At 41.7% G+C, this 25096-nt stretch overlaps 1 long non-coding RNA gene across 1 annotated transcript; it reads left to right on the top strand.

Annotated features, from left to right (window-relative positions):
- Window positions 1–8827: 8827 nt before the first annotated feature.
- Window positions 8828–24232, top strand: LOC120758482 (uncharacterized). Its single transcript, XR_005702893.1, has 7 exons — window positions 8828–9112; window positions 12748–12859; window positions 15332–15450; window positions 19026–19135; window positions 20127–20177; window positions 21352–21479; window positions 23930–24232. It is a non-coding gene; the product is annotated as an uncharacterized LOC120758482 (long non-coding RNA).
- Window positions 24233–25096: the final 864 nt, after the last annotated feature.

Below are 25096 nucleotides of genomic sequence, written 5' to 3'. Positions count from 1 at the left end.
GTGGAATGTATCATATTCAGTGTCATTTGAGCATTGGCTGTTCTGGTGCGTGCCAGGCTTGGTCCAAAATCGGGGATCACCTCACTGTCAGGAGCAGGAGTGTGGTGCTTCCTCAGACACCCCTGTCTGTCTTATCCAGGGCTGTCTGGGAGGAGCAGCCTAATTTCCTCAGCTTTGTGCAAGTGAGGAATCCTTGTACAGAGGCAATTTCTTGATGACCAGAACAGTGGACACAGTACAGCATCTTTCACTGTCAGCATGAAGGGATTAAAGGAAAATTATATGCCCAGCTCAAGGCTGCTCTGTACTGCCTCAGACGTGAGTGGTAGGGGAAAAGAACTATTTCTTCTATTTTATTTATTATTTCAAGTGTTTCTTTATGATTACTTCCTAGTGATTCCAGAGATTGCTGGTCTATCATGGCCTTGCACTAGGTTGTTTAGTCTGATGCCATATATCATTTGTTTATTTCTTCCAAGGCACTACTTTTTCTATTTACTTAATGGTTTATATTTGCTTAATGCACGTCTTTCAGCAAGACCTTCAGACTTCATTCGATGATTGCTGGAATTTCCTATGTGTTCCAAAGCATAAAAATGACATCTGTTTGTTGAGCCTCCCCTCGCAAAATTCCTCAGTGATTCTCCTGTGCAAGTTTTGTGAACTTGATGGGCTTAGCAGATGTAACTCTTGCAGGTACCCACTGAGGTTTTAAAGTATTTAATTGGTCTTGGATTGGTACAGTGCAGTTCTCCAAATATAGGACTGAGGTTTTTACTGATCCCTATTTTCTGTTCTGCACGTTGACAGAGGAATTGTGAACTATGGTGGTTTTCAGCAGAAAAGGAGATGTTGCTAAGGGGAACTCGTGGGTGTATGTCCTTAACTGCAGCACAGTGACAGCACTTCACTTACTGCTTTTGGCACCTCTTTTTAGTCTGAGTCTGCTCTGAAGTTTAGAGTAAGCAAAAAAAATCTTATTCTGCAGAAATGCTTTCACGCTTTTGTAAAATTTTTGTTTACTTATCAAATTTTCATTTGAATTTTATTTTTCACTCAGGTTTCAATTTGACTTGGAAATACTTCTGCAAGGCCTTATGGAAAAGTCACCTGGGTGTTTTTCCTGCTTCCTCCCAGGTGAGTGCCTGCCTATTCCCAGTGCTCCCACACCTTTTGGGTGAGCATATTCCTGTGCTGCACACTCAGAACTGGTGAAAAGCCAACTAGCTTGCTTGTTTAATTTAGTTTCAAATTCTTACCATACTGGGGAATTAATTTTTTTCTAGGACCTAAGCACCAACACAGAATTCTTCCTGGTATTGGTTAACACCAGTAACTAAATACCTGGTGGTGTCTTCAGCACCTCATGCAGAAATTAAAACAAATGTCTCATATTTCAGAGAACTGATTGAAAATGAATATAAGGCTCCATGTTCTGGGGGCTGACCAAGGTATGTAAGACTTAATGTAAACCCCCACTGCAGACTGCAGTCTGGACCTCTCTTATGTGATCTCTCTTACACCACAGATTTTTGGGCCACAGAACATTATTTCCTAATTCCAAATAGCAAGAATAGCCTGGGGGGAAATAATTACCCAGCTCCAGTGGGCATTTGCCCAGAGGTGGAATTGTGTAGACCCCAGCCCTGCCCTCCTGCCAGCCTGAGCAGTCAGTGTTGATGCCCTGCTGCTGCTCATGGGGATGGGATTCAGAGAATCATTAAGGTTGGAAAATAATTCCAAAATAATAGTGTCCAACCTTTAGAGTGAGTCCACTGAAACAAGTCATTTTCCCAAGACACTGTGCTCTAAACTTGCATGAAGTAATTGAGTGGGAAAGCTCTCTTACCCATCAGCCATATGAACTTAGTTAACTAATTTCTGATCAGGTAGAGGTTTAGATAAAACTGAGAATAAGTATTTGGATTAGGAAAGGACACTTTGATTTTAGAGCTGTGCCTTTTCTGCCATGTTGTGTGAGGATTATGGTGTGGGGAGAGTTCATTGCCCAGCGTTTTCCTTGTGGGGAAGGGAAGAATTTCAATCCAGCTGCGAATGTTAAAAATCATACTTTGTGAATTGAGGGCAGGAGAAAAATCCTCTAGAAAATAAAAATCTACTGTGTTTTTGTTATATTTCCTTTAAAAATAGATGGCAATTAGTCCATTCACCTTGTCCATTTTTGTCCTTTTTTCTGTGGTTCCTTAGTGCCAAGAAATCCACGTGTGTTTTTACAACACACATTCATTCATCTTTGAATTTTTTAATTAATATTTTTGTCTTCTGAAAATACAACTTGAAGTCATGCATTCTGAAATGATGACAGCTTAAATTTCTTATAAACACCCAAAATAAAATTTTATTTTCTTATTAATAACCTCTTTCATAAAAATAACAACTGAGTATATATTCATTGCCAAAATTATGAAGAATGTCAAATCACTAAAGGGGAGAAATTACTAACTAGACACCTGGAATTGGAGTTTCTTGAGTAATAAACTAGTTTTGACAGCTGCAGCCTCTTTTTGCAGGTGCAAAAATAACATTTTCTTCTTTTTGTTTTATCTGCTTTACATTACTTAATAACTAGAGTATTCCAAGTTGGGGAAAAAAAAATGGTAGTTGAAAGAACAGGAAAATTTGCTTATCCTTTCCCATTTTATGAGTAAAGGGGTGGGGAGGAGGGAAGATCTGAGGTCAGCCAGGTCTAATCTTGAAGAACAGGGAGACAAGGAAAAAATAGCTCAGCTGATTTATTGCTGTTGATATTTGTGGTCTTCAGTATAGCAGCTGCCTTGAAATGCAAGGAGTATTTTGATAATATTTCCTAAAATATGCAGGACACAATGTAGTTCCACTTAAATGATTATGTTCTTCTGGATATTTTTGTTCAGAAGCAGCATGACACAAAGAACACATTAAAGAGTGAATCAGGTGACTAAAAACGCCATGTCCTGTTTTCTCATAAATCAAACATAAAAATCAACCCCCAAAATAAATGCTTAGATATAAAGTGACAAGTGATATTCGTGTATTCTCTAGGTTAACAAAAACAAATACTAAATACCAGGTCAGAGCTACCCTTCTTTGCAATTAAGCATTTTTATTATTTGTCAGTCTCTGAGAATAACCCTTTGTCATGAAGAGCTGCTAGAAAGCACAACAGCAATGCAAATTAAATTATTTAAATTGTGATTTAAGTCACAATTAACAAAACTGATTTAAATCAAAGTGATATGAATTGGTCCATCCTTCTTTAAAATTAATTAAGGATGTGCTTTGAAGGCATGCTCCTATCAGTGCTCTGATTCAGTGGGTTCCCCATATCACTCCAGTTTTAATAAATCAGAGCAAGGGATGGAATTTTTATTTAGTTTAACAGTCTCTATCTCTGAATTTAAGGCCACTGAAGAATAGATTAACATTTATAATTGCTAGGTTGATCAGTAATGCAAATTAAAAATGGGGATTTCAAAACAAATTAACCTTTGCGGTACATCATGTGGAGACAGACGAGACAGTGGTATCATTGAAAAGGTTCCACTCATCCTTGAAGTCACAAATCACTGTATTCTTCATGGAGCCTTGCTTCTCTGCAGCCTCTGGAGCCTCAAAGTCCAAAAAATAAACTGTGATAACTGAAAGAACAACACGGACTCTTTGAGGCTGGCAAGTGCCTGCATGGGCTATCGCTGCTTTGTGTCGCGCCAGGCAGACTTGTGTATGTTGGGGCTAAGATTAGGATGTTTAGGCTAGGGGTAAATGGGTTTATAATTAGATATGTCGAGCCCTTAACCTATTAATTGAGGCTCATAGTTCCCTCCACCTGTAATGAGGCTGTGATTTAAAGCAGTTGAGGGAAAATGGGCCTTCTGTCTCCACTTCAACGTGCCGGTCCTGTGCTCTGCTGAGAGCCATTCTGTCCCTCTTTGAGATGTGAATAGAACAGGACACGGTGGCAATATGGCCTATGCTGTATTTATTTATTTACAAAATTAGGAGCTTAGATCCCATCTGGAGAAAACCACCCTATGTGTTCAGCACCTCTGCATTTGGCATGTTTCTCCTCAGGCAGGAAAGCAGCCAGAACCGCAGAAGCTGGGGTGGGTTTTGATGGCACCAAACAGAATCTGGGGAGGTCCAAGACTGTTCCTTCCATGCTGAGACATCCACGGAGGTGGGAGATGCAGACCCCTGTGGGGTGTTGTGTGGGGAAAGAGTGGGGCAGTCTAAGGATGACCATGGATGGAATGGAAAGAGTGATCATCTGTGAGAGCAAACAGCTTTGGTCTCTCCCACTGCAGGTGCACCAGCTCCTGGGAAATCCTTGCCAGTCAATGCAGCTGATGAAGGAACTCCAAGCCTTCTGTGCAGTGGTGTCCCAAGGAGCAGAAGACAAGCTAACCACACTTTGGGTGTAGGCAGGTATGATGAGTTTCTCATGTGGCTAATAGGCTCCCAAAAAATTGTTGTTTTCACATCTGCAGTGCTTTGCCCAAAATTTAGGACAACCTTTCATACCTTCAATGCACATCACAGAATACGCTGATGTGGAAGGAATGCACAAGGATCATCGAGTCCAGCTTTTAGCCCTGCACAGGACACCCCAAGGGACACATCAGAGTGCTCTCAGGGTGCCTGAAAGAATTGTCCAAACTCCTCCTGAACTCTGCCAGGCTTGGGGCTGGCACCACCTCCCTGGGGTGCCACCACGGATAACTGAAGTTGAATACAGAAGAAATATTCCCTATTTCTCATAATTTGTGCGCTTCCACAACTGAGCCCTTAGAAACTAATGCAGAGTACATGACCCATTAGTCTGACCCTGTGGAAAATATTACATTATGCAGATGTTTATGCCTATCCTTTGTGAAATGGCAGAGCTATTGTGTAACTTGCCTTTATTTTCCTATGAGCACACTTACACCAGGGGAAGCTGGTAGTACTATCTTCTGATCACAGAACTCCAGAAGGATATAAATAGGGAATGAAAAATGAACAGTGGTATTAAAAGCTTGCTCTGAATGGATTTTTTTTTTTTCTGAGCTTATAAATAGAAATAAAACCTAAACAGCCTAAACTAAATAGACCGGAATAAACACAGAACCGTGGCAGGTATTGTCATCAGCGCTCACACGAGTGAGTGGTTTTTTGGTTAATGAGAAAGCAAAGCCAGGAAGGAACCTTAAAGATGTCCAAGTCTGAGCAGTGGAAATGCAGAATATTTTCCTAGGAGGCAGAGCACAGATGAGGAGCCCGACCCCTGATCTGGTGGCACAGGGTGTCAGCAGCTCTAGGCAGGGCTTGGTGGTGCACACACGTGCATCGGGCGTGGGAGGTGGGGACAGACCTCTCCTTCCACCAGCCTCTTCCAGCTGAGATGCTCCTGGCTTCTGGCATCCAGAGGAGGGCAAAATGTGGGTGGTAGGGGAAGAAATGCTGATGAGGGGGATATTGATGAGGCTACTGAAGAGTCAGCCAAATACTTGGAATATTTTTCAAAATTTTTGGCAGTCGGAACAGGATTGCAGTCTGGAAGAAAAAGCCCTGTGTGTGTTGTTCAGTAGATGTTTCCAGCTGCTGGTAATGGTATTGGCAATAGGAGTTAATTAATAACTGGAAATTTATTGCTTTTTAATGCATGAAAATGTTGTGCAACTGCCACCGATGTTCAGCTAAACATGCCCTACTTTGCATGTCTCATTTTTTGTCATCTAGATAAATTGCAGGTTGTTGAACAATCTCTTCCTTTCCCAACACTATATTATTTGCTAAACAATTTTTCTTTTTTTTTTCTTTTTTTTTTCCTTTTTTTTTTTCTCTTTTTTGGTTGTTTTTTTCCCCCCTCTAAGAAGAATGAAATATTGCACATGGCTTTTCTCCAAAGTCAAAGCTCTTGAGTATGGTTAGCCTTTCTAGTCTATCTTATTGCTGATATTTCTGCAGATGTACTGGCAAACACAAATTTATTGCAATATTTATTGGGCTGAATTTGAGGTTATTTATAATGTGGTTAGACAGCTATTTATTAGCCATGTCACAGTAGCTATTTAACACTTCTATATCTGTCTAGCTGGAATTAGGACATAAACCAGAATTTATTGTATTTTATCCAGAAAATGTTTCACAAAGAGTAAATTCTGAGAAAGACACAACCGTCAGAGTAATGAGGGGACCAGGAAGAAAAAAGTAGTTTTAAACAGCAATTCTCAGCCAAACTGAAGGAGGGAAATATTTAGGATGTGAGGAAGTCCAGGTGCAGATTTCAGGTTCTCTAAAGTGCACCAGCACCCTGCCTAACAGCTGACCTTTCCCTCATGAAATGGACATTTTTCATTTAGGAAAGGAAATGAGAGTCATCTTCTTTGATTTGTTTTGTACTGATTAAGTAGAGTTAAAAAGCTCTATGGGACCATTTTCTCAAGGAACAATTTCATAAGGATCAAGCATTTCGCAGACAGGTGTTACTTCAGAGTTTTTAATGTGTTGTGTTAAGGTGGTATTGACATAGTGTATTTCACTGTGATGCATTCAAATGACTTTTTTTCCATATTAATGTTTTTTAAGTCAGCATTTCACTGCTGTGAAAGCTTCTTGCAGCATCAGGACAAAAAGCTTTATTTTCTATTAATGTCTATGGGGTTTGGATATTTTCCTTATTTTAAGCAGAAAATGAATGCACGTGTTGAATGTCCCATGAAGGAACGTTGATGAGACTTACCTGCAAGTGAGAGACTGTAAATGCAAGAAAAAAAAAAAAAAAAAATCAAAAATACTTATGAATTTCCTTTAAAAGTAGTTTCCTCTAACCTTTAGAAAATGCAGATTCTTTAGGAAAGTAAGTCCCCCATTTTCATATACGGACACAGACCATCTTAAAATACTTTGCCAAAAGAAGTCAGTCTTTCTGTTTAACAAATAAAGCCATTTCTGTGAGAGGATGTGGAGGAGGGAGGAAATGAGGCCATGGAAGGATTTGCAGGTGCGAGGGTGAAGCTGGGCAGCCACTGCTTCCCACTGCTTGTGAAGGTGCAGTGGAGGCAGGACGGAGTGAAGGGAGCTGTTCTCCTTTTCCTTGTGCCTGCTTTTGGCACTTTTTTTGGGCAAAGGAGTGTTTGTGCACAGTGCCACTGCTGTGCAGAAGCACCAGACCCCATCCCAACCTTTGCTTTTCCAGCCTAATTCAAATTGCCCGCCCCAGGTCCCATGGGAATACCCTCCTTGCATGTGCCTAACTATCTCATCACAGGATGGCAGCTGTTGTGGACCAATAAATACATATTTAGCCCTTGACTCTTGCAGGTGGAGGAACCCAAATACTCCAGCCTTCAGATACTACAGACTTGAATGGGATGAGATGTTGAGCAACACTGGGGCAGCGGATCATGGAGGGAAACCTGCACTGAGATAAGTTATAATAATGGCTTTTTTAGAATGTAGCTGCCAGCTAAGCTGAAGCTAATGCAGGTGAGAAACTACAGTAGGTAATTCAAGGAGACCATACATTTTCTTAAATTCTTTAGCTGCCCATTGAGGGTTGAAGAGAACATAACTAAAAATAATTACATATGAATTATGAAGTCCAAACAGAATGTGTTACTTTGCTCACACAAAACTACAAGGGAGGCAAATCAGAGGGCTGTATTAGCATATTCTACTTTTCCCACAAACTTTACAAGGAAGGGAAAATATAATGATGTGAAGGAGTTGAAGATTCATGTTTTCATAACAGCTGTATCTGCACTATCCTACCTGTGAAATTTATTCTCTGTGGGTGGTGATGCTACTGAACAGTTTTTATTTCTCAGCCTTTTTTTTTTTTATTTTTTTTTCCCTTTAAGCAGTTCTTTTGTGCATGTCTATTAACCTGCAATCCTCTCCTACCTAGAACTTTCTTCAGCTGCATTACACCTGAGCACCAGGGGTCTTGCAGGGAGCAAAGGGCAGCGTGCAAAACTGATCATAAATACACTCCCAAAAATTCATTTTGATTTGAGCTCATTCATTCTAGTTGCTCTCTCGAGGCTTGATTTGGAGCACGGAGAAACCCAAAGGGGGCTCACCGGGCTGTGGGTCAGGTTTTCAGGTCACCTGTACATGGCAGGTGGTGGATAATGAGCAGCACAGTGCCAGCCCCTTAGGCCTGACCCTGAGGATGGAGATAAGAATTTGGCCGCTGATCTCATCAAGTGCAGTCTCAGGGATGGAGGAGAGCTCAGCCAGCCACTCCTGCAGCAAAAAGCAGCCACAGACCTCACTGAGCAGCAGGCTGGTGTGTCCCAGTAGTGCAGCTGACCATGCCCTGATTAACTGGTGCAAACTGTGCCCCTGAATGTTTTCTCCGTGGAATTAGTTCTTTTGTTGATGGCAATGGTCCAAGAAGTTGTTAGTCACTGCTGGGACTTGATATGATTACAGATATATTTCCATGTTTGATTATGAGTGCTGTGATGACTGATTTGTCCCTTCCACTGGTATGAACAGGTTAGGATTAATACACATATTTTACAAACCAAACTGCATACATCAAAAATTGTTTAGGGTAGATTTTTTTCTTCTCTTTTTTTCTTATTTTTGTTCATTTGTGGGGTGGGGTTTTTCACTTTTTTGTTTTTGGTGGATTTTTTTGTTTTATTTTGGGGGGGGGTTGTGGAATTTTTTGTTTGTTTGGGGTGTTTTGTTTTGGAGTTTTCTGTTTGTCTGTTTTATTTTTTGTGTTTTGGGGGGGCTTTTGTTTGTTTGTTTTGGGGGGGGTGAGTTTTGGGGATTGGTGGTGGGGTTTTTTGGTGAGTTTTTGTTTGTTTGTTTGTTTGTTTGTTTTCCTAAACAGAATCTTTTGAGCCAGGTTAAAAAGTTTGTTGTTGCAGACAGAAATGTTCTTTTCTTGGATTAGGCATTTGCATGGGAAATGGAATGTGGAGGTCCCGGCTCAACTTTCTGTGCAACCACATGTGAACAAATTCATGCTGTGGCCCCTTGTTGCCCTTTACCCTACTTTGCTTGGTTTAAAGCCTGTGGGAGGTGGTTGACATCTTCTGTCTTCTGTAGGGACATCAGCATGTATGATCCAAGACCAGGGATTCTGGACATCACCACAGTAATCATGATAAAGGTCAGAGAGCCTCTTGGTCCGTTCCAAAACTCCCACCTCTTTCCACAGTGTTAGAAACTGGTCCCTGCTGAACTGCTTTTAGTTTTTATCATCTTTGATAAAGCTTTTAGCACTTAGCATCTCTGTCTCCATGGGTGCTCATTCCTGGTGTCCTGTTGCTTTCCATACACTGATTTCTGCTGTTGTCACAAGGGATATGGGAATAGAAATGTGAGCACCAAGTGTAAGATAACTGCATGGCAGAAAAAGGAGCGTTCAAGCCTGGAAACAAAAGAGTTAAAATGAAGTTAATTTTTCTTACCCACTTTCCAAAGATGCCAGCTTTTATATATAAACTCCTCTGTCATTAATCTAATAAAGCTCTACTTCGTTCATAATTTACTACACTCCTGAATAAGCCATTCTAATATTTGTGCAGGGCAAGTGCATAAATCATTGTTGCCCTTCTCTATTTTTTTTACTTGTCTGGTTCTTTCAAGGTCAATAACCTACCTTACAACCTTCATCTGGTTTAAATATTCAGCTGTTGCCTTTTACACCTCTCTTCCTTGTTCATGTCCACCTGGATATCTGCAGCTGTATCTTCTCAAATAGCTATTGATCACGTCTCCTTGCTAAAGGTTGCTAACTTCATCAGCAGTAATGATACAAATTACATCTGTTAGGGTTCACTCACACCTCTCTTTTAGAAGGAGAGATTGCCTTCTGACTTTGTTGTTATTGGCCATCTTTTCTGCCTAGGATATCTAAAACTCAGTGAGAAAAATTATATGCTGTAAAATACCCTCATTCTGACAGTGTAGGCTTTCAGTGCCCAGGTCATGCAGAGAAGCTAATCAATCCCTACTGACCTCCAGGAGCCTGAAATGTAGCTGGGTAAGGCCCCAGTCCAGCAATGCACTTAAGGATATGCTTATGTAAACATAGGATCCATCCCATTTCCAGTGCAATTTGGTGAGAAGTGCATTTCAGAGCGGAGCATCTCCAAGGATGCTCCTTTTCGCAAGGGCTGTGCAGGATGAGGCTGTACCAGCTGCCAACAGGAGCACATTCCAAGGAATCTGGGAATCCTGCACAGGGCAAAGTAACTCTCTTTGTCTTACTTGTGGGGAGGCTGCTGAGGCGCCACTGCTTTGGAATCAGTGTGTGAGTGTGAACACTTGTCCTCTGCAGAGTCGATGTGCTCTCAGGAGCTTGGGTTCCTCTTGCTGACTGTTTAAGAGAAAATTAAATTATTTAGGATTAGGCAGAATAATTGAGTGCTGCAGGACCTTCCAGCTATGCCTGTGGTGTGCTGTCTTCTGACTTCACGCGTTCCTTCACACAATTGTGTTGCTGCCACAAGATTGCCAACTTGTACCAAAACCCACAGGAGTGGAGTTTAGTCGTGGTTGTCTGCCAAGGAGTGAGGCTGGAATAGTTACCACCATGGTAGAGAAGAAAGTGGCTAGAAAGGACCTGAAGAGGTCACCTCATCCACCCCTACACAAACCACTCCTGACCCGCCGTCTGAAGTGTTTTTTTAACCCCGTCAGCCGTGGAGATCCCCCAGCCTGCCCAGGCAATCCCCTCCAGTGCCCAATGACCCTTGCTGCAGGGAAGTTATTCTAGTTCTGCACTCAGGTCTCCCTTGCTGCATTAAAACCCATTACTTTTTTTCTGCTTTCCCTGTGGATGTGGATAACAATTTATTGCCTCCCTCTTTGCATAAGCCATTTGTATAATTGAAGACTGTTATCATGTCTCCTCTCTGTCTTCCCTGCTCTAGACTAAATAGCCCAGATAGGATGAAAGCTGGAATGGGGTGTCAGGGAGAAGGAGTTAGAGGAGGAAATCAGAGAGGGATTAATCCTGCTTTCAGTCCCTGTAGAAATGGACTTTTCCTTTTGAAGGATGGGGATGTGGGAGGGGGAAACAGGATTCTCAGTGCTGCTGATTCCCTAACACAGCTCTGTGAAATGTGTATCTGAGTGATGGGCCACTGCCTCACAGGCTAAGGAAGAGGGGCTTGGACTGAGCATCTGCTGAGCTGTGGCCCTGCTGTCCAGCCTCTGTGCCCGGAAACGAAGGCTTCAGTTTCTTACGTTGGTGAGGAGCGTATCCAGCTCACACGTCAGCTCCTGTGAGATGTATCTGGTTGAGCTTCTGTGCATCACTAAAGCTCTTTCCAGGTGCTGTGTGTGTTACACAATCAGCCAACGTGATGATGCAGCACCACCACCATCCAGACTGCCCACCACGAGCCCTGCCAGGGAGCAGGAGTCCTCTCCTCTGATGGCAAGAGGAGAAACAACAAAAGTTGTTCCCACCCATGGACAGCATGGGAAGCCACTCACCACACACGCTGCCTACGTGTGTTTCAACTGCCTACATGTTTACAGCCGGATCGCTGTTGGTAAAACCAGCACGTGGAACAGGCAAACACCGTCTGATCCAGAAAGCCCTGGGGCACGTTATGTCAATGTCACACGCGTTAGGAAACTACAGCCAGCGCTCGGAGTGGCTTCTCGTGCTCAGAACCCTTCTCCATTATTCACATCCGCTGTCAGAGCTGCAGCACTGATGTCACAACCTGAAATAAAAATACCTCCCAGCCTGGAGACTTCCAAAAATGCAAGGTGGGGGAAGAATTGTTTCCTCACTACTTTATGCTCCCAAACAGCTTTCGGTGACAGTTTTGCCGCGCTCCAAGAACAGCACATAAGGTGGAGCTGTTTTCCCTAGGCTCCTGGTGACATGGGATCACAGGATTATCTACATCAGAAAAGGGCTGGCCTTGAAGAAAGCAAAATATTAGATGCAGTCTGGGACAGCAAGAAAGTTCCCTGCATTTTGAGTGCACTGCAGACTAACTCCAGCACTCCCAGTCTCTCTTCCTCCCCACTGGCTCATCAGTCAGCTGTTAAGACTTTCCAGCTCAATTTCACAGCTAAAAAAATCTTGACAAATTGCAATCCAATTGTTTGGTTGGGTTTGGGTTTTTTGTTTGTTTTTTATTTCTCTCCCTTTCCCCCGCCCTTCCTTCTCAGAGTGACTTTGAAGATGACATTTGTATTTCTGAATTAAAACCACATTTGCCCAATACTGCAGAGGGGGGAGGCAGGGGCAGAAGAGAGAAGAAAAGCTTTTGTTCTCCTCCTCACAGTGACCCCTCACCTGCCAGGGCCAAGCTCCAAATAATTTCTAACAGCTGAGGTTAGTCAGGGACACCTAATCCCGGAAAGCTGGCTCTGAATTCCAGCACCAGCACACAGTGTTTGAGTTTCATCAACAGCCATTTACATCTAATTCTCCCAAACCTCTGAAGTGTGAGTATATGTACAGGTGTGTGCTTATTTAATTTAAAAATATATATATTTTTCATAAATCTGAGCCCAGATGACATCAACAGCAGTGACAACAATATGTTTTTTAAAGCTAAGCAAGCCCAGGAACTGTTTTGAGGATGCACTGGGGTCTTTTGGGTGTACCCTAAAAAGCTATGTCTATAGGATGCCCAAGAATTGTGATTCTGAACCAAAGGGTGGGCTGACTCCTCATTCCCTGATTTCCTGTAATGGAAAAGGAGTGCTCTGTGCAAATGGAACTGAAGATGTCTTGCTGAGTGTGCTGAGACCTGTCCTGTGTGTTTACAGAAGGGGCGTAAGGAGCACCCCGGCAGCACAACAGAGAGAAACCTCCCAGGGTTCAGCTGAGGGGTGGATGTGACAGCAACGGGCTCACTCTGAAAGCAATGCACCTTCCCAGGTATGAACAGGGACCAGATGGGATGTGTTGGGTACAACTGCAGTTTTTTCTTCTTTGGAGTCAGCCAGCAGGAATAATGAGAGAGTTTTATTTTTTTCAAAGATAGTCCCCTGGCTGACCCTAAGTATTGGTGACCCAAGGATAAAACTCCAGTTCTGTTGCATCCCTTCCCAGAAAGGAAATTTCCAGCAACTTTTGTCTTTGTGGTGTTTCCTTTAGGACCATTCTCTTTTTATTAAGGAAAAATCTTTGGTTTTGCTGTTTAGCCAGTTGAAATGAGTAACGAAAATGTTATTTACATGGGACAAAGGAAATGTTTTCTTTGAAATTATTTCACCTTACTAATTGATTACAATGGGACTGCTTGGATGTGTGTAGGATACAGCATCCAGTCTCACAGTTAGAGCAGGTCTTCAGCCAACCTGATATAAACCATCCCATGGGAGAAGAAAAGAGTAAAACATGTCAGGTATTCAAGGCTCACCATCCCATGGATCCAGGTCAGTCTCCACAAGGAAATAATTATGGTGTCTGAAAAGATGTCCTAAAAATATTGGAAGTTTCTGTGGAAGACCAAACACTAGAGAATATTGTTAATTAAAAACATAGAATAGAAATAAAAAAAATTATCTAGAGAAAACTCCTCCAAGGAATATGTATTTTCTGTCATTCAGTGCAGACTTCACTGAGAGCCTGCTAGCATGGAAAGTACTTGCTATTGATGAAAAGTAATAATATAAATCCACAGTATGTCTGAATTAAATTCAGAAAGGGAAAAAATTAATATAAAGGATTTAAGTATTACAGCACAATACCCTCAGGAAGAAAAAGAATCTCATATTTGGAAGTGATTTAAATATAATAATCTTCAAATATTCATGGCTGAAAATGTTTCCTAAATGCTGTTTCCAAAATGTTGTGAGACAAAAACTGTTCCTGAGCTGATTTCAAAACCATGGAAAATAATATTGTTTCACGTAAACACAGAAGAAAATGTGATATCAACAGAAATGAAAAGGGGAAGTTTGTCCAGGTCTGTGTGTCAAGAATGGTGAAAAACAGAGAGAAAAGCCTTCAACAGGAAAGCTGGAAAAGCCAGCATGGAGAGGCAATGTCATTCCCAGCTCACCAACACATCCATGTGACTTGTGTGGTTATTATCTATTCCCCCTCGGCTCCAGCTGCCAAGAAGTAGGTCAGAAGCCTATTTTTGTCCCTGTTCTTCTGTGGCCACGTCGTGGTCCCTGCACCAGTGAGAAGAAGGGAAGGTGTGGCTGGTGGCCGAGGGTCTGCCCTGTGCTGGGCTGAGCAGGGTGCCCTGGAACCCCTGACAAGGGAGAGTCATGATCCCTCCAACAGCAGGGGTGCTCCTGGCAGTGCCAGTGGAGAAGGATTTTAAGGGAATTAGAGACTTAGCCTGTGGTTAAATGCCTAAACTAAACAGGATGAATCTGAGCCGGAACACATGTGAAGTGCCAGCCCCATCCAGTGATGCTGCACCCAAGCAGTGCAGGAGGGTTTTGTGTGAACTCAGGTCTTACAGGGGGGCCTTGCAAGCCCTTGTGCTGATGTGGGGATGGAAGGGACTCAGGCAGAAGCAGGAAGCTGGGGATGAAGCAGAAGGAATTGTGTTGTGACAACATTCAGTGCTCTGCGGCTAAAAGCTGCCTGCTTCTCCTGCTGTCCCTTAGGGCTAGTGATTTTATCACTTCTGCTCCTCACATCCTTCTTTTCTTTCCATATATCAGCTGCTCTTTGCCCCCTGCCCCCCTCCTCTAAATTTATCCAGCTGATTAACATAATTCAGTAAAATTTAGTAATTGTTTTCAACTTTTCCTTCCCTTTGAAGTTAGCTAGAAAACATGTCAGGAAGCTGCTCTGATTCTCCCACAATATCACCTAGATATTATAAAAACTTCAATAAAATTAACCTGAAGATACTATCTCTACCATCCTTATGGAGCTGCCTTATTTGTATCTCTGTGTCATAAGTGCCAAAATCCTCCTCTTGTTCCTCACTCCTCTCTTGTCAATGCCAGGGAAAGGCTGCTGGGGACAATTGTTTTGCCACCCCGGCGTCCTGTGACCTTTGGGGGACGAGTGATCCGTCTCCCTGTGGGAGATTTGGTGTTTTGCCACTGGTCAACAAAATACTGTCCTCAAGTGAATAGTTTTACAAGTGGCAAACACAGTCAGTGCTGCTGCCTCAGGGCCTGGCACCGCCCCAAAACACAAGGGTTTGTCACCACGGAGGTGACTGCAGGAGATGCCAAGTAGGAGAGTTAATTGTAATGTGTGCTACTCGTGAAATTTCCTTAAAATATCTACAGCGTGCAGTCCAACGCTGCATTTTTTTATCTGAGGCAATTGTGTTCCCTCTGACGTGAAACAAACTGCAAAGCCGTTGCCTCATCATTCTGCCTCTAGCAGGTTTGAGTCCAGCTTTTCAAACCGATTTTTCCCTTTTCACAGTGCACCTGTCAAGAGCCCACTCTGGAACAGAAGATCAGAGCAAACGGGGACTGAGGAGAACAAAAGCTGACCCAAACCTTTGACCTAAATTTAACATAAAGCCAAATGAAACCTTAGAGGTTTGTAAATGTTCATGGAACATTTCCACCTCCTGCTCCCCTCTCCTTTATCTTTGGTTTCTTTATACTTCTACACTTAACTGTTCCTAATTGAAAGTCTAATGTAAAGCTCTCCTAAATTAATGGAAAGGCTCTCACTGATTTTAGTGCCTTCTGATTCAGCCCCCAAAGAAAGGGAATAATTTCTTTAATGAAAGTGCCTTTAAACTTCAGAGAAAATAAAACCTGAAAAGAGATAAGGAAAAGCAGAGATCAAATGCAATTTTCCAGCTAGCAGCACATCCTTGTTCAGAACCCCGCCCATAAAATTCCTATGGATACTGTTATCCCAGGAAAAAATATCACTGTACAGAAACAGAATTGCTGAGACAATGGTGAATTGGTTTAATAAGCTTCAATGTCTTCTTATAAGAATGGTAAAATTTCAAGTTTTTGCAATCAGGTTGTGCTTTAGAAGCAAACTGCTGGTAATCAGCTGGCATTTGTCACATGAAATTTCCATTTATATGTGTGAGAGATTCCTTTGTACCAATATTGCAAAACTGAAACACATGAAAACTTAATCGGGAAAATAACTCTGCTACTCATACAACTTTTAGCTTGCTAGGTGACTCTTTTCAGAAGGAGGTTGTGATAGTTTATGGGGCTTAGTTATACCTGAATTTCCCTAAACAATGCATGAAATGGTCAGAATAAGCATGTTCTTGTCCAAGTTATATTCTGGATTCACAGATGAGTGTCTTGAGGACGGCTGGTGAAAGCAGCCCAAACAGAAATCAAGACATGGCTCATGTTGAAAGATTGTTACACTGTCTTTTGGCAAAGACAGGTCCTGACGGATTGCTGCTGCCAGTTCAGAGCTTGGTCTCTGTAGTACTGACCTGCCTTGAGCTCCTGCTTGGCTCATACAAATGGAGAGTTTTCTGTGCACACACTGGTGTGGCTGCATACTTTACTTGTGAATACATGCACAGCTTATCTAGGGAATTATTCCCCAATATCTGTGTAGCAGACAGTTTTGGTGTTCAGTCACAGGACAGATGCACACAGAACCCACATGTGCTCCAGGGGCTGCTACTTGGTGTTAATGGAAAACACAGATGTGCAAACTGGTCCTAGGATGATGTTGTTAATAACAAGCGCTGCTTGTTCATAATGTGCCTATAATTGAGCATTATTTTAACATTATTCCTATGCAAATTTTACACAGCATAAGGGTTTTTTCATTCTCTCTCTCTCTTTTTTTTTTTTTTTTTTTTTTTTTTTTGTCTCATATTTGTGGGGTATTTTTCCCCTGACTACTCCTAGATTTTCTGCTTCTGAAGTCCTTCCCAGTGTCAGGGCTGGACTCTGATGTGTGCCAGCAGCAGCACACTCACTGTCCCTCTCCCAGTGCCTGGCAGCAGTGATGGCACCTGGTTCAGACACCCCTGACCAAAATGCCTTCAGAGTATCTGCTGTGTGCCTTTGTCTTTGGAGGTTTGGATAGTCCTGTCCATGCACTAACCACTATTCAACTCCTGAAAGAAAATAAGGACTGTGACAGAAAGGTGCTGACTTTGGAGGTCCATGGACCATGCAGTGCAGGGGTAGCAGTAGTAGAGCAAAACCACTGGACAGAGAAACCACGCACAGAAGAAATGAACTTATTTGCCTTTTTCGGCCCAAGTTGGAAGGGGAAAATTCTGTGTGTTGACCTAGTGACAAATCTATTTTGACTGTCAAAACTTAGAAAACTTTTTTTTTTTTTTTTTCTCTCTCACAAATTGTCTTGGATCCATTGGTGTGGATTTTGTAAATATTTCATCTGTTTCTAGAAACATACAGAGCAAGAATTACTGGAAATGAAGCAAAATCTACCAGACATAAACTCAGCGCATCCTCCATAGCTCATATTCTCTGAAGACTCATTTGTCCTTTTCCTCTTTTTAGATATTTCCTCTCTTCTCTCTGGCCTGTTCTTGTTATTTGTTTCATCAGCCATTTGTTATACAACTCTTGGCAAAATATCAGGGAAATCTTCCTGCCTGAACAGGGCTGAGCTTTCTTAAGGGAACAACACTGGTTTGTTAACTTGGGAGAGCAGAAAATACAAGTCAAGCCCAAATACTGTCTTTGCTGAGATAAAGTTTGTGAGGACAGTGATGTGCACCACTCAGGTGTGACTGATGAAGCTTGTTCTGTTTCCATTTTCTTTGGTTTTTTAAAAGGTTTGAGGTGTTACTTCTCCCTGTGAAACTTGCCTCACTGCTGTGCCAGTGGTCAAGTAGCAGTGATGGAGGGATGGACTGAGCTTCTGTCTGGTGGGACCTGAGCTCCCTGTGTGCGGCTCCGTGGGGGTGGTGGCTCTTCTCATCCAGGGGTGGGGTTGCCTTTCTGGCTACAGGCATTCCAGACAGCCATTAAAACAAGCAAACTGCGTGCTTTCATCTCTCCTGGATCCACAGCTCCCTCAGCCCAGATGAGATGGCCTTAGACCCAGTCCGAGCCTCAATAAACTTCCCATTTTGCAGTTTCACCCAAGGCTTTGCATTGGGATTATCCTGAGAGTCCTCTGCTTCAGGCCTGTTGGGTTCCTCTCTTTCTCCTCTCCAGCTACAAGTTTATAGCAGAGCTGCAGAAGCATGTCCTAAATTCAGAGCAAACTGAAGGAAAGGCGTCTCCAGCTGCAGCTCACAGCCTGCCAGAGAGACTCCCCTGGCAGGTCTCCGACGAGCCTGTTACTACAAGTTCACTCCAACCGGCAATTCCGCCAAAGCAAAATTTTGCATGAAGTTCATATTAGTTCATATTAGCTCACGTTGCCAGCAATTCAGTAGCTCCTTCTCAGTGCTTGAACCTCAGTTGAAAGATTTATGTGCACTTGCCATTGCAGCCTCTCTGGGAAAGTCATGCAGGTGGGCAGGCATTTCGTTTTCCCAAACACTATGGTGCAAGTGAGTAGTGTAATACCTTCTGGAAGGACTGAAGATTTTAAGTCCTAATACAGAGCTGTCATCTCTGCAAGATGTAATAGCATCTACATTGACTTTCAAAGCAGCAAAGGACACAGTAAAAGTAGTTTTATACAGTCATTTTCATTTCTACTCACTGAATCAGTGAGGTCTTACATCTATTGAATAACCCAATATTTATAAAGCCTTTCTTTTAAAAGAGTTTCTATGACTTTGACTGCATGCATTAAAACTCATTTTGCGTGTTTTAAATGAATTATAATCTATTCAAAAGGACTTTCTCACCTAAAGCACTCTGTGCATTATAGTCTCTGTAATACCTTCAGCTGCTACAGAGATCTCACAGAGATGAGGATGTTCATGATATTTTTTTTTCAATGTTCATTTCATTCCGTACATTTGCCAAAAGATTTTCAAAAAACAAAAAAATCCATGTTATTCAAATTTTGGAGAAGAGTTGGTTGAAAAAAAAATCTCTGATTTAGTTCCTTTTGGGTCACATTTCTGGGGGTTTTTAATGAAGGGAAGTATGCAAATATTAGCTACATACCTAAGATTTTCCGTCACCTCCTGACCTATTGTAGATTAACAGGGATGAATTATTCTCACCCTTTGTGTTAGGTGAACACTGTGTGGTCTGCACTAGGAATAATGAGCCAAACTCAATCCTCAACTGGACCTGGAGTGAGGCAGTGGCTTCTAAGCTCCCCACCAGTTACAGCAGTGCAAAGGTAATGCTGCATGCAGTACCTCTCACACACTGCTGGGGATGTACCCTCAGCTTCTGGAGCAAAGCCCACTTCCGTCCTGCTGGAAAGGGCTTTGCAAAGAGGAAGCAAAATCCTGCCCAGTGCTGTGAAGGACAGGCAGAGGCTTTTTAGGGGTGTCCATGGGAAGGGGCGTTTGCTCTCCCCAGGAATGGGAGGCATGTCCACAGTGGGAGGCAGCGCTCACGGGGCTCGCCACTCTCACCATTGAGCATTGTTCAGAACAAACATAGATGCTGTATATGGATGTAAAGCTTAATTTGTGGGTTTTACACCCACCACATTTCTTGGAGTTGACAATTTCTAGAATCTTGGGAGTTTTTATCTCCAGGCTGTTGTTTTCTTTGAGGTTTTTTTCTTCATTTTACAGGAAGCTAGCAGCCCATCTTTTTTCATAATGAAACAGCATGCAAACAAAGGAACCCACACTTTGACCAAAGCAGCTGTGTAATGCTGCGCTCCTCTCAAAGGTGTACAAATCTGCAGGGCACTGGGGACACGTGTTGCGTTGGTGTAACACAGTACAGCTGCACCATGACATTGCTTGGTGGATGCTGAGAAATCCATAGGAATTCCCTGGGGAAATGTGGAGTTGGGGAGAGAAAAACCTGCTCTACCCACCGTCCCACTTTGCTGGAACATCCAACATCTCACTGCCCAACAGTGAGAACAGAGTGACTTATTTTTCAGAAATGCCTTGGGTCAGCTGTGACTGAATGGTTGTTTCTTGCTCCTGATAGTTCCCAAAATGTTCAGGGCATTTTCCAGGTGGAAGAAAGTTAGAGCTAAAGAGACACAGAAGAAAGGAGGAGAAGATTCAATTCAGCAGTTGTTTAGTATAAGTGGAATCTCATTCATTCTAAAATTTCAGCCCTTTCTGATGACTCCACAGTTTTAAAGATAAAAATATTTTTGTGCTCTCCTAAGAGTGCTGAAAAGCTCATTGCTCCTCCAGCTCTGTGTCAGAAGATGCTGCATCAGGATTTGTACAAGGCTTTGACAAGAGGTACGTAAGTCTCACCCCTGAAAATCAAACTAATGTTTTCTCTGAGAATGGAAAAAGGATGGGCCAGTCACCCTTTCTCTGGGAATTTCCAACCAAAGGGAGTAGTTATGTACTTCAATTCTTTGGTGAGTGGGGCAGCAGCATGGATTGTTGGATCCTCTTGTTGGGCATGGAGTGAGAGACGTGGAGATGGCAGGACTGCTGTCACCTTGTGTTCTGCCATCATCAGGAGTGTGGCTTCTGCAGACATCATGAATCAAAACCATGAGGGCTCTTTTCAAACCCTACTATACCCTGACCTACCACAATCCTTCTCTCAAAGCGGTCCCTTCCTCCTTTACCAGCCAGAATGGTGGATTTGAGTACATGAGGAAACAAAATCACACAGAACTGGCTGGAAAAATACCTGTAGTCCCAGCTTGGTGTTGATGGACATTCTCCATTGGCTGAAAGTTTCTTATCTACCTTCAAGGACACTTTTATTTTTAAACCTCTTTTCTATTGGACATGTACACGTGAATTCAGGTAGCAGATACAGATGCTGGTTCAAGAAAACCCACAAGCTGCCTGATTTCTGTCATATACCGTAATTACAGTAGCATACACTTTGGACTGACAGCATTTCTCAGCAGCAGAGTACTTTAGAAATATTAATCTCACATCAGCTATTTGTGTTGAATATTGGCTTATTCAGCAGGTGATGTTAGCCAATATTATCATACTTTTATAGACAGCAAAACAGAGAGAGAAATAAAGATTAAGTGACCCACCTAAAGTCAAGCAGTATGTCCAAGAGAAAATCTAGTTAAGCTTGGGGATTACTGCCTCCCAGTGATCAGGAAATGTCTGCAATATTTCTGAGAAGCTAGCACATATATATATATACCTACAATAAATTAGAAATTGTACTGGCTTAGGTTAGTCAGTCACTAGTCTGAGGGACATGTTCATTGCATGGCATTGCAAAAGCTAGCAGACTTGGTGCTTTAGACAGCAACAGCCTGGATCCTCCAAAATGTCACCGCGTTCCTCCATGTGCAAGTCCCACAAACTTAAGTTTCTTAAAGGAGAGCCGAATCTTTATCTGGTGATTAATATAAGCTGTGATTAGCTTGTGATTTGGCACAAATGGCCAAAGGTTTGATTCTTTTAACCTTGTCTTCTCACTATTCAGCATTTCCCATTCCATGAGCTGAGAGGGACCCGTACAAGATGGGTCTGTTGCTCAGTTATGGGGAAGGGCTACATGATGAGGAACAGAAGTTCTGTGTCCATGCAACTTGTACAGCATTAAGTCTCAAGGTAATCGCATCTCTTAAGTTGCACACTGGTGTTCAATTGAACCACTGGTGTTTAATTGAACCACTGGTGTTGTGGGAATTTTAGGAAATTAATTATCCTGTGAACAGTTGAATAAACTTCAGAACAAAAAGGTTTACATTGAGAAATTGTCTAATAATAGGGATAATGTAATTGTACATAGGAGGAAAAAAGCCAAACCTTTTGTTCCTGGGCTTTCTTCTCTTACATCACATTATGGATGTCATTCAAGGAAGCAACATCTGCAGAATAATTCTAAGTGTTAACTAATTATGCTTCAACAAAAATGAGCAGGGTCTCAGATTTTACTTGGCTTGGATGTCTAAAGGCAAATTATAAGTTACGTAATAAAACAACAGAATCATTCAACATTGATTTACTTGTTTATTTTGCTATAAGGAATGAAATTTTTATTGGAACGAGATTAAACAAAGGTTTATGTGCCTGTGTTCCCCATAGCCTTTTATACAGTACTAATATAGTAATATTCATAAATCATATCAGAGTTTTCAAATTTCCTCAGCAGTGACCTAGACAACAAATGCTAATAACTTTCTGAGAGACTTTGAAATTAAATTCAGCTGTAATATCATCATGACTAATTTATGGCAAGTTTGGTTGCTACAAAGATACACTTAAAGAAACTGAAGTATGAAGTACATGGTGAGGCTAAGATAAAACATGGGTTTAGTATCATGTAGTTATTCCACTAGAAAGATTTTTTCCATGTTTCATTACCTTACTGAATATGGCAAACCAGTGTGTTCCTTGGGAGAGAGGAAATCTTAGATAATTAAACATGTAAATACCAGGCCTTCAACCAAGTAAAACATGGAACACACTAGATAAGAAATTAAACCTTTATAGCTATTGAAGGAGTCTTCCCCTTGACATTTGTTAATATGAGCATTCATGTAGACACATGGACTCTCTATATCAATGTGTATCTATAAATACATACGTGCTTACACATGCATATAACCTCTACTTGAGAACGGGCATAATAGTAAAATATTATTTAGGGTAACACACACATTATCTGGCGCAGTTGGAATCATGTTTCTGAATTGCCCAACATCTCTTAAGCCCATTTTTGTCCCGCTGCAACTTTTGAACTTTCTGCAAGGCTCATTACGGGAAATTGAGATTGATGACAAAGTGCAGCATTTTAAAATTATTAGCATTTTAAATTATTAGTAATAGAAACAAGCACAGCATTTTCCTTTTCTCATTGCTGCTGCTTGGGAAAAGCCTCAGAACTGCTCGGCTTTTGAAGGTCCTCTCCCTGTCCTTTCTCACCCATTCTAAGGAACTAGCTGGCCAATTAAAACAATCTCTCCTTTGGAAAGCAAGCATTTGTCAGAGTTAAGAATGAAGGCTTTCTTCTACTACATCTATTGTCCCATTCATTCATTTACATAACTACTCCAGTGTTAATCAAGTGCCTGTAGGCATATCTCTAGAAAAGTGTAAGGCCATAAAAATAAAGGCAGACATATCTAGTTATAGATGAACCTTCCATATGCTGCAGATCTTTTCTCACACACTTATCTTGGTTTATCTCCACCTCTTTAAATTGGAAAACTCACAAAAATCCATCTCCTGTGAGATTTCCAAGGTTTCTTGATTTCATTTGGGTCAGAACTGACACAAAAAGATGTATGTCTCAGAGCACTTCTGAGCTGCAGCCAGGAACAGGGAGTGCTGGACTGTGCCACTAAAAAAAGAAAAAAAAAAAAAGAAAAAAAAAAAAAGTTTTTTTGAAAACTCACCACATTTTTTAACCCTTAAAAATTCGGCCTAGTTCAGTCTTGGGTATGATTAAAAGAGCTGTCCTGATTTATTGGTGCCAAACAAAGTATATTAGGGTAGAACACTACTTCGTAATGGAAAAAATGTCAGTGGAAGCACTGCCCATCAGCACTGCTTGGGCTGGGTGAGGCCTGAGCCTTAAAATGTGTCTCTAACACTGGAGAAAAAGAGTATTAAAAAAAGGAAGAATGCTTTACCTGGAAGGCCATCTCTTAGCATCCCAGATAAAGTTGGTTGTGAAGTCAACCTCAGGATCAGGAATTCTGCTGATTAAATTATCACAAAAAATCATGAAATATACTGAGCTGGAAGGGAACCATCAGGATCATCTGATATTTGCTTTGCGCCTCACCCTGGCTCTGCGAAGTAAGAGGAAACAAGTTTCCCATTCCTATCCCATCAGGAATGCTAAGCCACAAATATGGAGTGATGCTTTGGGGAATGTTTCACAGAAGAAGCTTTCCATACACATAAATTTAATAAAAAAAACCAGTATTCTCCAGTTGGTAACATAGTTGCTTCCTGCTGTCCTTTAATTTTGCACTCTTTCTTTTCTCTTGTAAATGACAAAGTAATTTTATTTTGACTGTGTTCTTGTTCTTGCACTTTGTCTTACCCAGAGCAATCTTCTATTAGAGCACTGTCACAAGGACATGCCCAGAGACAGATGGAAAATGAAATGTAAGTGATGCAGGGGAGCCAAGCCTGCTGTTAATAACCCAGCCCGTTTCAGACATACTTGTCCCCCCATCATCCTTCTGAAGTATTTTAACAGAACCCCTATGCAAAGGGAGACCCTCATAAGATGCCTACTCCTGCCCTTCCTGAGACCACCATGTTCATTTTTCTTCAAAACATTCAGCTGTGGCAGCTTTTGGCTTTTAATCTGATTTATGACCCTTTGAGATGCCGTTGAGGTTATAGTTGAGGTCCTTAAACTGGACAACATTAGTAGCAAATATAAATTTAATTTGGTGAATTTATGATAAGAATTATATAGAAAAATCAGTACTGACAGGAAAATCCTCACATGAAAAAAAATATAATGGAATTAGCAGAGTCCTCTGCACCTATACACATTTCTTCTAGCAGCATATTCTGCCTGTCCTACTTTTGGGCAACTACTTTTTATCAAAATGCTGCAGACTAAAAAAGGTAGTCCTCATTTTGTAGTGCTTGTTTTGGGTGAACAAAATTGTCTTCTGTCTTGAGATGTTTAATGATTATTTGAAAGCAACTTGATGAATAGAATACCGTGTACTCCCACTCGGGGCAAATGTATTTTTTAGTGATTCATAATAATTAATCTTTGTCTACGTGGAATGCATTAATTTCTCCTACTGGTGGTGACTGCACTTCTGTTTCTTTTCCTAAGTTAGATGGTTCTGCTCTAGAGGCATATTTGCTGATTAAATTGGACTGCAACTGGGCACTTAGGTTATGTCACTGTTACCCAAATGATCTTTTAAAAAACACAGAGTACTTGTTTTGCTGCTCTTGCGTGCTCCACATTCAATCACAGATCTTTGTAGCTTGTTATTTCTAAAATTCAGATTACTGTGACTTAAAAGCCTCTCTGTCCTTGCCAGTGCTTGGTGACATAAAATAAACCCACATATTAAGAAAAGAACCACAAAACTTGTCAAGTTGCACTGAGGAATGGAAAGAAAAAGCAAGAACGCTTCACAGCGATTTGAAAACGCCGTCTGCAGCACGGCTATAAAGGGAAACGCTATAATAAGTTGATATTATCCATGTAGCCAGAACCGTGTTTCTGAGAGCGCTGT

This window comes from Hirundo rustica, chromosome 12 (assembly GCF_015227805.2).
Source record: "Hirundo rustica isolate bHirRus1 chromosome 12, bHirRus1.pri.v3, whole genome shotgun sequence".
NCBI lineage: Eukaryota > Metazoa > Chordata > Aves > Passeriformes > Hirundinidae > Hirundo > Hirundo rustica.
The sequence above is the reverse complement of the archived record's forward strand: the minus strand, read 5'-3'. Positions and strand labels throughout refer to the sequence as shown.